Consider the following 12,759-nt stretch of genomic DNA (forward strand, 5'->3'; position numbering starts at 1 on the left):
TTATGAATCCAAGGCTATTCCGAACTGAAATTAAAAAAAACTTCTGTAAGTGTTGAAGTTGTTAATTTAAACTTGTTTAAATTTGTTTTAATAAGTCCCTTTGGTTTTCAGTTTTACAGTTTCAAATATTGCATCATTATTCGCGCTAAAATACAGATATTAGGCTTAACTCTCTTCTGGTGAATTTCTCCGCCTTAAAATTTGTACCGATTTTAGAAAAAGATTGTGAGTGAACAAACCGGTCTAAAATTATGAAATTGGTTTTAAAATAATCTTTGAAAATCACTTTTAATTATATTTAAAATTCAGCTTCGGAAAACAACGCGAAAATTACAAAAAGTTATTTAATAGGTAAGCCACTTTAAAAAATATTTCCCCATAGAATAGCATTGGAGAGGCATTCCCTCTTACTAGCGCTCCAAGCGGCGATAAGCGAGGTAAATCGTAAATTTTGTATACGCTAGTTAACATGGGCGCTAAATAAAGCTAGCTGGCCTCTATGTGCGAGTACGCGAGTATATCTAAGTTGGCCGTGTTCCGACACAAAGACGAGGCAAGCCTTGGGCATTTTGTTCCATTCTTAGGCTTAGCGAAATCATGGCGAAATCATCAATTTATTCCGAAGATTATTATTATTGTTAATAGTTAGTATTATTTATTTATTTTGATTAACATAAAAGTAGTATTAAAGGTAATATACCGTAGTGTCTGTTTTAAACGGTGTCCGTTTGAAAATAGTCCTCGGCTATTTAGGTCCGTTTGCGGAAAGGCCTGGTAACGGCTATTTTGGATCGGCAAACGGGTACGGGCTTAAATAGCCGAGGACTATTTTCGCACGGAAACGGTTCAAAAATAGACACGGCTGTAATACGCGGTAATGAATGAGAACAGAAAATGTTTCGATGCGAGTTTACAAAGCCCTGAAATTCCCGCGACCTGGGGCGCCAGCAGCGTAAGTTAAAGTTATACGATTTTAATGTTCCAGTTTTGATGTTAAGGAATGTAAATAGTGACGTAGACTGGAGCTTAGGTTGTGAGGCTCTAATTTAAAACCAAGCTTAATTAATTATTATTTATTATTTTATTGAAACACCTATTGTATTAAGTAAAACCGTTGACTAAAATTTACTATATGGGAATGGTTGCAGTAGAACACGTGACGGACATAGACGCAAAGAGTGTTCAAACCGTACTAAGCTTTCTGGGGACCATAGTTCAACTGTAGTAGAACTCGTGAAGATGACATAGTTTGAATTATTTCTTTTGGACTGTACTACAATAATATTGAATTATATTCTAATATTTTGGACAAATAATTTTCGAGTTCTTCCAACATACTTCGGGATCCGGGGAAAAAGTGGGGATTTATTGAAAGAACAAGTTGTGCCGTGAATTATATGAAATTATTAAGTTATTATTATTATTATTCTTCCTATATTTTAGGCTGGAACTCCTATTAGTGACATAGAAAAAAAGCTGCCGCCTCACCCATGTCTGATAATTATAGGTAATAACAAAAGTGAGATAATTACTTAAAAGTGTGACACTCCCTGTACTTTCCTACGCTAAAGGTCTAATGAATGTTCGACTCGAGATCGACCACATATAAATGGAAAAACGGGAAATATCAAGGAAATCGGTTTGCCTATGGTTATATGAACCCTGCGTCAATTTTAGGCAGTGATGGGCATTTTTCAAAATATCGTGATAACTCTCACTCCACCTCATTCCCGTTTCTAAAATTTTAAACTCAAACTCATCTCCTCTAACCACCGTAGTAGAAGGAAAGTAAGGGCGAGACATCGATCCCAGGTTCAGGTTTAGGTTCGGGATCGAGATCCGGGATTTAAGGGGTGAAATAGGGGTAAAATCGTCGAAAAGTCAATGTATTTATGGTATTCCTCGCGACGATTTGTTTTCCCGTATATCAACATATTGTGTTCAGGCCAACTTGTTCATATATCTCCGCTTATCTCGAAAGATACTTGAACGTATATCTTATCGCGTTTTATCGTACGGAATAAGTTGAAATGATGTAAAAAGTGATAACCTGAGTGGGAGATAGCGCGCGTGCCCGGATTTCCTGGGGCGCGGATTACCCGGGAGGCGCGGTTAATTTGAATTTAAGAGTGTTTTGACGTTATGGAATATGGGACGCGGTTAACGTGCGCGGATTGGGGCGCGGTTAATTTGAATTTAAAACATGGATTTGAGTGTTTTGACGTCATGGAATATTCGTTGTTAAAGTAGAATGGAAACATTTTTAAACTTCATTTTAATATCATTGTAGTATGCTTGACACTTGAACCTATCTCACGAGTATGTAACCAAAATTGGACCGCAAGTTTTTTTCTTTACTAAGTTACGTTTAAAATAACCTTTTGTAACAATTCCAATATGTAAATTATAGGTATAAGGATTGAAAAAATACTTAAAGTAAGTGGTTTTACTGATAAACTCTAAAGGAATTTAACTTTAAAGGGTATCTTAGATTATTGTTTTTAATTTTATTCAAGTTGAAAACGTATTAAGAGTCCTTCAAAGTACTATAAAAGGATTTTATTTACGAACTAAATTCATATTTTCTTCAAACTTTCAATTCGCTTTTTTTACTATTTAAATACGGTAAAATATAATTCTTATACACAAATATAGTCAGAAAGATACTATAAAACACTAAAATTAAAATTAAATTAAATTTGTGTGGATAAGATTTGTAAATATCATTTTGAAACTAATAACTTTCACGCTTTATTTAAGTCAAGCCAATAAAAACAATTACCTATATTTTAAATACGGTAAAATATAAATACATTTCCGATATGTAAATAGGTAGAATAACACTATGAAAAATTCCTTTTTCTACTTTTAATACGACAACACACAACTCTGATACGCAAATATATACAGAAAATATTTAAAAAAATTACTCTACGTTCGATACGTTAAAATACATTTCCGATACCCAAATATAGATAAAGAAATACTATAAAATATAAAAAGGTAGAAAAATACTACACATTAACCATTATGAATTTAAGCTTACAACATCCATAACGTATAGAGCATAAAAAAAAATACTACAACAATCTCTATACTCTACATTCATCACGTTAAAATATATTTCCGAAATGCCAATATAGGTAGTAAATACTACAAAATCTCTATACTCTACCTTCAATACGTTAAATTACATTCCAATATGTAAATATAGGATGAAATATACTACAAAAGCCTCTTTTCTTGACGTTCAATATGAAAAATAGATTTCTGAAATGCAAATATAGGTAGTAAATACTACAAAAGCCTCTTACTCTACGTTCAATACGTTAAATTAATGATATGCCTCCGATCGAATCGTTCATTTTTTCCTATTTATTTAAATATACGTTTTTAAATTAGAATTGCTTCTAGTGTTCGGCAGTCGATTAACTTTTATCTATGAATAAAATAAGCTCGACTATATTTAAATAACATTTATTTAAATAATCAATAGTTAAATAAAAATTGTTAAATGTTTAAATAATCGAAAGTGAATAAGCCTATTTTTTAAATAAAACAAACAATTATTTAAATAAATACCACTTTTATTCAAATAAATGCTTGGTTGCGTAAAAACACAATTAAATAAGTTAAAATGATATTCTTTTTACCAACGTTTTTTAAATAAATCGGAAAATTTGTGGATAATGAATAAACAATTCCGAACACTAATTGCTTCATTAAATTATGCATTTGTTCTTTAAACAATACCTGAATTTGAAATTATATAACACAAAATAAAATAGTTTAAAAATAAAACTATATCAAGGTATTACACTCGGGTAAAAAAAAATAGTTGCATTATGTTTTTATATTTCTTTCTTAATTACAGTGATGCTTAAAAGCAAACCTCAAATCTATAAAACAAAGAGTTTTTTAACAAGGGATAAATTTATTTTAAAAGATGCTTTGGTGACATCTAACGGCGGCAATGGACAATAATAAACAAAATACTAAAAGTATCATGTGTTATTAAAATTTTAATTGCTATATTATATTTATGGTATGTACTTGAACCCATTATGGTATTTGAAATAGCCTAATATATGAAGAGAGTAAACATATTTCTTAACACCTAGAAAGCGTTATTATTTTTATAATTTATTAATTAACTATTAATATGGTTACATTATTTGCATAGGGTTCTTAGTTAAAAAGATTCGAGTACCTTTAAAGCTCACCAATACATAAATGTAATATTTAGATGCATAATCTTATCGGTATTTATATTATCAATAAACACAAAAATACAAAACCTGATACATTAAATTATGCAGAGTCCTTCAAAGTACTTTAAAAGGATTTTATTTACGAACTAAATCCATATTTTTTTTTTCAAACTTAGAAGTAAGTTTGTATGAAATACTTTCTAATACCTGAAAAATGGACTTTAGAGTGGATAATTAAGTATTTTTTCAATCCTTATACCTATATTTGCATATTGGAATTGTTACAAAAGGTTCTTTTAAACGTAACTTAGTACATTAATTTATTTTGGAAGTTCAAAACGTATTAAGAGCCCTTCAGAGTACTATAAAAGGATTTAATTTACAAACTAAATTAATATTTTCTTCAAACTTTCAATTCGTTATAATTTGAATTTAAATGAAAACATCATGGATTATAGGTGCGTAATCTACTATTAAACCCAACGGATTAAAAAATACTTAAAGTAAGTGGTTTTACTGATAAACTCTAAAGGAATTTAACTTTTAAGGGTATCTTAGATTATTGTTTTTAATTTTATTCAAGTTCAAAACGTATAAAGAGTCCTTCAAAGTACTTTAAAATAATTTTATTTACGAACTAAATCCATATTTTAGAAGTTAGTTTGTATGAAATACTTACTAATACCTGAAAAATGGACTTTAGAGTTGATAAGATTTGTAAATATCATTTGAAACTAATAATTTTCACGCTTTATTTAAGTCAAGCAATTACATTTTTAAAAATGAAAGAAGTTAAACAATATAACAATTTGTAAATATTGTAAATATTTTTAGGTAATAAAGAAATTAAGAAATGTTTTAATTAAAATATCTTTCATTTTCTACTACATTTTTAAAAATGAAAGAAGTTTAACAATATAATTATTCTAATATAATTTCAAATTCAGGTATTATTTAAAGTACAAATGCATAATTTAGTGAAGCAATTCTTATTTAAATACTTTTATTTAATTAATTTATGTATCTGAAATGTATTTATTGAAAAATAAGTGGGTTTTACTATTTATCACGGTTATTTTTATATATATATATATATTGGAATTGTTACAAAAGGTTCTTTAAAACGTAACTTAGTACATTAATTTATTTTTGAAGTTCAAAACGTTCAAAACGTATAAAGAGTCCTTCAAAGAACTTTAAAAGGATTTTTTATTCACTATATAATCAATTTTTTTTCAAACTTAGAAGTTAGTTTGTATGAAATACTTACTAATACCTGAAAAATGGACTTTAGAGTGGATAATTAAGTACTTTTTCAATCCTTTTACCTATATTTACATATTGGAATTGTTACAAAAGGTTCTTTTAAACCTAACTTAGTACATTAATTTATTTTGGAAGTTCAAAACGTATTAAGAGCCCTTCAGAGTACTATAAAAGGATTTCATTTACAAACTAAATTAATATTTTCTTCAACTTTCAATTCGTTATAATTTGAATTTAAATGAAAACATCATGGATTATAGGTGCGTAATCTACTATTAGACCGAACGGAGTAAAAAAAAATACTTAAAGTAAGTGGTTTTACTGATAAACTCTAAAGGAATTTTGGAATTTTCTAGAATAGCAAAGTAAAACTAAAACGTAAACCAAGTTTAAAACGAAACTAATAACTGGGAGAAAGGTTGAAGTAACTTTTTTGATTTTTCGTTTTTTAATTTTTGAGTTCCCTATATTATTATAAACTAAATTAAATATAATTTTTGAAAATTTGTGATAAAAGATCTGCTCCTTCGTGTTTTACATATATTTAAAAACTCGAGATTTTAATGAATTGTTTTCAAAGCATGAAAAATATAGCAGATCCTTTGATTTTAATTGTAGTTAGTAGTTACTTAAAAAAAAAGTCGCTAGCTGACCTGGAGCTGGTGTAGTTAAATTTTAAAAATGTGTATTTTAAATTTTGTTTGTAAAAGTTTTTTTTGAAAAAGTTTAGTATTATAGTTTAAATTTATTAAATAAAATAAAATATAAATTATACATTTGGTTTAGTATTTTACTATTGCAAGTAAAATTAATAGTATTTTCAATTACTTTTTTAGTTTTTTTTTTGACAAATATGCAAACTATTTAGTTATTTCAAAAACCTATACGTCGAATTATTTGGTATTCGAAATACTATTGGTTAGTTTTTATATCTTTAATTTTATTTTTCAGAACAATTTCTCTTTGTCTAGCTACTTCTAACTTTAATTTAGATGGCCTTAAAGCCAAGTATTTAACAAATTTTGTAACCAAGTAGATGGACCTTTAAACAATTTTTCAGTCATGTAGTCAAGGAAATGTTCAAATATACGTGTATTTGGTCATTTTGATGGTCAAATAGCCCAGTATGGAACTGCCAGATGATAGTCAGACGTTGAGACGCGGTTGGCGCCCGTGCCCCAGCGTCCGCGCCATCCCCGTCGGTGCCCCATTTCACATTTCAGACGTCGACGGGGGCTCGGGGCATCATCAGGGTGAGGGCGCGGACGCTGGGGCACGGGCGCCACCCGCGTCTCAACGTCTGACTATCATCTGGCAGTTCCATACTGGGCTATTTGACCATCAAAATGACCAAATACACGTATATTTGAACATTTCCTTGACTACATGACTGAAAAATTGTTTAAAGGTCCATCTACTTGGTTACAAAATTTGTTAAATACTTGGCTTTAAGGCCATCTAAATTAAAGTTAGAAGTAGCTAGACAAAGAGAAATTGTTCTGAAAAATAAAATTAAAGATATAAAAACTAACCAATAGTATTTCGAATACCAAATAATTCGACGTATTTGTTTTTGAAATAACTAAATAGTTTGCATATTTGCAAAAAAAAACTAAAAAAGTAATTGAAATTACTGTTACTTTTACTTGCAATAGTAAAATGCTAAACCAAATGTATAATTTATATTTTATTTTATTTAATAAATTTAAACTATAATACTAAAATTTTTCAAAAAAACTTTTACAAACAAAATTTAAAATACACATTTTTAAAATTTAACTACACCAGCTCCAAGTCAGCTAGCGACTTTTTTTTAAGTAACTACTAACTACAATTAAAATCAAAGGATCTGCTATATTTTTCATGCTTTGAAAACAATTCATTAAAATCTCGAGTTTTTAAATATATGTAAAACACGAAGGAGCAGATCTTTTATCACAAATTTTCAAAAATTATATTTAATTTAGTTTATAATAATATAGGGAACTCAAAAATTAAAAAACGAAAAATCAAAAAAGTTACTTCAACCTTTCTCCCAGTTATTAGTTTCGTTTTAAACTTGGTTTACGTTTTAGTTTTACTTTGCTATTCTAGAAAATTCCAAAATTCCTTTAGAGTTTATCAGTAAAACCACTTACTTTAAGTATTTTTTTTTACTCCGTTCGGTCTAATAGTAGATTACGCACCTATAATCCATGATGTTTTCATTTAAATTCAAATTATAACGAATTGAAAGTTTGAAGAAAATATTAATTTAGTTTGTAAATGAAATCCTTTTATAGTACTCTGAAGGGCTCTTAATACGTTTTGAACTTCCAAAATAAATTAATGTACTAAGTTAGGTTTAAAAGAACCTTTTGTAACAATTCCAATATGTAAATATAGGTAAAAGGATTGAAAAAGTACTTAATTATCCACTCTAAAGTCCATTTTTCAGGTATTAGTAAGTATTTCATACTAACTAACTTCTAAGTTTGAAAAAAAAATGGATTATATAGTGAATAAAAAATCCTTTTAAAGTTCTTTGAAGGACTCTTTATACGTTTTGAACGTTTTGAACTTCTAAAATAAATTAATGTACTAAGTTACGTTTTAAAGAACCTTTTGTAACAATTCCAATATATATATATATATATAAAAATAACCGTGGTAAATAGTAAAACCCACTTATTTTTCAATAAATACATTTCAGATACACAAATTAATTAAATAAAAGTATTTAAATAAGAATTGCTTCACTAAATTATGCATTTGTACTTTAAATAATACCTGAATTTGAAATTATATTAGAATAATTATATTGTTAAACTTCTTTCATTTTTAAAAATGTAGTAGAAAATGAAAGATATTTTAATTAAAACATTTCTTAATTTCTTTATTACCTAAAAATATTTACAATATTTACAAATTGTTATATTGTTTAACTTCTTTCATTTTTAAAAATGTAATTGCTTGACTTAAATAAAGCGTGAAAATTATTAGTTTCAAATGATATTTACAAATCTTATCAACTCTAAAGTCCATTTTTCAGGTATTAGTAAGTATTTCATACAAACTAACTTCTAAAATATGGATTTAGTTCGTAAATAAAATTATTTTAAAGTACTTTGAAGGACTCTTTATACGTTTTGAACTTGAATAAAATTAAAAACAATAATCTAAGATACCCTTAAAAGTTAAATTCCTTTAGAGTTTATCAGTAAAACCACTTACTTTAAGTATTTTTTAATCCGTTCGGTCTAATAGTAGATTACGCACCTATAATCCATGATGTTTTCATTTAAATTCAAATTATAACGAATTGAAAGTTTGAAGAAAATATTAATTTAGTTTGTAAATGAAATCCTTTTATAGTACTCTGAAGGGCTCTTAATACGTTTTGAACTTCCAAAATAAATTAATGTACTAAGTTACGTTTAAAAGAACCTTTTGTAACAATTCCAATATGCAAATATAGGTATAAGGATTGAAAAAATACTTAATTATCCACTCTAAAGTCCATTTTTCAGGTATTAGAAAGTATTTCATACAAACTTACTTCTAAGTTTGAAAAAAAAATATGGATTTAGTTCGTAAATAAAATCCTTTTAAAGTACTTTGAAGGACTCTGCATAATTTAATGTATCAGGTTTTGTATTTTTGTGTTTATTGATAATATAAATACCGATAAGATTATGCATCTAAATATTACATTTATGTATTGGTGAGCTTTAAAGGTACTCGAATCTTTTTAACTAAGAACCCTATGCAAATAATGTAACCATATTAATAGTTAATTAATAAATTATAAAAATAATAACGCTTTCTATGTGTTAAGAAATATGTTTACTCTCTTCATATATTAAGCTATTTCAAATACCATAATGGGTTCAAGTACATACCATAAATATAATATAGCAATTAAAATTTTAATAACACATGATACTTTTAGTATTTTGTTTATTATTGTCCATTGCCGCCGTTAGATGTCACCAAAGCATCTTTTAAAATAAATTTATCCCTTGTTAAAAAACTCTTTGTTTTATAGATTTGAGGTTTGCTTTTAAGCATCACTGTAATTAAGAAAGAAGTATAAAAACATAATGCAACTATTTTTTTTTACCCGAGTGTAATACCTTGATATAGTTTTATTTTTAAACTATTTTATTTTATGTTATATAATTTCAAATTCAGGTATTATTTAAAGAACAAATGCATAATTTAATGAAGCAATTAGTGTTCGGAATTGTTTATTCATTATCCACAAATTTTCCGATTTATTTAAAAAACGTTGGTAAAAAGAATATCATTTTAACTTATTTAATTGTGTTTTTACGCAACCAAGCATTTATTTGAATAAAAGTGGTATTTATTTAAATAATTGTTTGTTTTATTTAAAAAATAGGCTTATTCACTTTCGATTATTTAAACATTTAACAATTTTTATTTAACTATTGATTATTTAAATAAATGTTATTTAAATATAGCCGAGCTTATTTTATTCATAGATAAAAGTTAATCGACTGCCGAACACTAGAAGCAATTCAAATTTAAAAACGTATATTTAAATAAATAGGAAAAAATGAACGATTCGATCGGAGGCATATCATTAATTTAACGTATTGAACGTAGAGTAAGAGGCTTTTGTAGTAATTACTAACTATATTTGCATTTCAGAAATCTATTTTAACATATTGAACGCCAAGAAAAGAGGCTTTTGTAGTATTTACTACCTATATTTGCATTTCAGAAATCTATTTTTCATATTGAACGTCAAGAAAAGAGGCTTTTGTAGTATATTTCATCCTATATTTACATATTGGAATGTAATTTAACGTATTGAAGGTAGAGTATAGAGATTTTGTAGTATTTACTACCTATATTGGCATTTCGGAAATATATTTTAACGTGATGAATGTAGAGTATAGAGATTGTTGTAGTATTTTTTTTTATGCTCTATACGTGAAGGATGTTGTAAGCTTAAATTCATAATGGTTAATGTGTAGTATTTTTCTACCTTTTTATATTTTATAGTATTTCTTTATCTATATTTGGGTATCGGAAATGTATTTTAACGTATCGAACGTAGAGTAATTTTTTTAAATATTTTCTGTATATATTTGCGTATCAGAGTTGTGTGTTGTCGTATTAAAAGTAGAAAAAGGAATTTTTCATAGTGTTATTCTACCTATTTACATATCGGAAATGTATTTATATTTTACCGTATTTAAAATATAGGTAATTGTTTTTATTGGCTTGACTTAAATAAAGCGTGAAAGTTATTAGTTTCAAAATGATATTTACAAATCTTATCCACACAAATTTAATTTAATTTTAATTTTAGTGTTTTATAGTATCTTTCTGACTATATTTGTGTATAAGAATTATATTTTACCGTATTTAAATAGTAAAAAAAGCGAATTGAAAGTTTGAAGAAAATATGAATTTAGTTCGTAAATAAAATCCTTTTATAGTACTTTGAAGGACTCTTAATACGTTTTCAACTTGAATAAAATTAAAAACAATAATCTAAGATACCCTTTAAAGTTAAATTCCTTTAGAGTTTATCAGTAAAACCACTTACTTTAAGTATTTTTTCAATCCTTATACCTATATTTACATATTGGAATTGTTACAAAAGGTTCTTTTAAACGTAAATTAGTAAAGAAAAAAACTTGCGGTCCAATTTTGGTTACATACTCGTGAGATAGGTTCAAGTGTCAAGCATACTACAATGATATTAAAATGAAGTTTAAAAATGTTTCCATTCTACTTTAACAACGAATATTCCATGACGTCAAAACACTCAAATCCATGTTTTAAATTCAAATTAACCGCGCCCCAATCCGCGCACGTTAACCGCGTCCCATATTCCATAACGTCAAAACACTCTTAAATTCAAATTAACCGCGCCTCCCGGGTAATCCGCGCCCCAGGAAATCCGCGCACGCGCGCTATCTCCCACTCAGGTTATCACTTTTTACATCATTTCAACTTATTCCGTACGATAAAACGCGATAAGATATATGTTCAAGTATCTTTCGAGATAAGCGGAGATATATGAACAAGTTGGCCTGAACACAATATGTTGATATACGGGAAAACAAATCGTCGCGAGGAATACCATAAATACATTGACTTTTCGACGATTTTACCCCTATTTCACCCCTTAAATCCCGGATCTCGATCCCGAACCTAAACCTGAACCTGGGATCGATGTCTCGCCCTTACTTTCCTTCTACTCACCGTAAACTAATTTTGTATCTCATCTCCTCTCATCGAATTTCACTAATTAATCTAACCTCGCGCACACTCCCGTTAGTTTTATTGAAAAATCTGATCTCATCTCTCACTCTTTTCCGTTTATGGAAGTTGTAAAATCCCTCCTTTCAATCTCCTCTCTCTGAAACGCGTACTTTGTGAAAATCCTCTCACGCTCCTCTCCTTTTGAAGTTTCGCGGATCTCACCTCCTCTCAAATTCTCACCCTATTCTCACAGGGGTAGAACAACGACCATCACTGGCCGGTGACCACATGCATTAGATTTACTGTCTCTAACTTCTTTATAGCCTTCTAACGTCAGCATATAATGTGCTCTTGTTCATATTTAATTACCACTTCAAAAGAAGTTATGGTTTAACTTAAAATAATTTAATTGTAAGATTTGAACGTTATTTCATTGGTCCCAGTGGCGTAACTAGACCTTTTGCCGCCCCCTTAATACATAGAAATAGTTTTCTAAGATAGTTTAAAATGGAGTATTGACCGTCGCTTCAGTTACCATGAAGGGAAAAGTGCCGCCCCCTTTGCTACGCTACTGATTGGTCCATGAAAATTGTGTTAGACTGTCCGGGAAAACCTGGAAAAGTCGGGGAATTTTAAAATGTAAACTTTGTGGCAACTCGGATTAACATTTTGAGGGAATAATCTTTTCTTGTATAATAAGTCCTTTCTTTGAATGCGGGCTAACTCTACTACTAAACATAAATAATTGAGGGCAAGGTTTAACTAATTTTCTTTTCAATATTATAGAAACTAAGATGCATCGCCAAGATAAATCCACAGAATCCGAAAGAGGTTATAAACGTAAAGATCCTTGTTTTATAAACAAAATATCCCAATATGATTGGATATTAATTAAAAATAAAATCCGGTAGTTATTTTGGGAAATTGGCTCATGAATAAATGATTTTTTCAAAATTGTATCCAATATTTTGTAATATTTGTAGAATTTAGGTTTTTTATCACAACGGAAAGTCCGTTTTTCAAAAGAAGTTTCCTTAAAAAACCCAATTCAAAGTAT

General features: G+C 28.3%; 1 long non-coding RNA gene across 1 annotated transcript; it reads left to right on the top strand.

Moving 5' to 3' along the window:
• The first annotated feature begins 600 nt into the window (after positions 1-600).
• On the top strand, positions 601-12,556 carry LOC149941245 (uncharacterized). The gene is made up of 3 exons (XR_016481282.1): positions 601-637; positions 1,444-1,507; positions 12,489-12,556. It is a non-coding gene; the product is annotated as an uncharacterized LOC149941245 (long non-coding RNA).
• The last annotated feature ends 203 nt before the right edge of the window (positions 12,557-12,759 follow it).

The sequence above is a fragment of the Leiobunum rupestre genome, chromosome 6 (assembly GCF_980474605.1).
Source record: "Leiobunum rupestre chromosome 6, qqLeiRupe1.1.hap1, whole genome shotgun sequence".
Classification (NCBI taxonomy): Eukaryota; Metazoa; Arthropoda; class Arachnida; order Opiliones; family Sclerosomatidae; genus Leiobunum; species Leiobunum rupestre.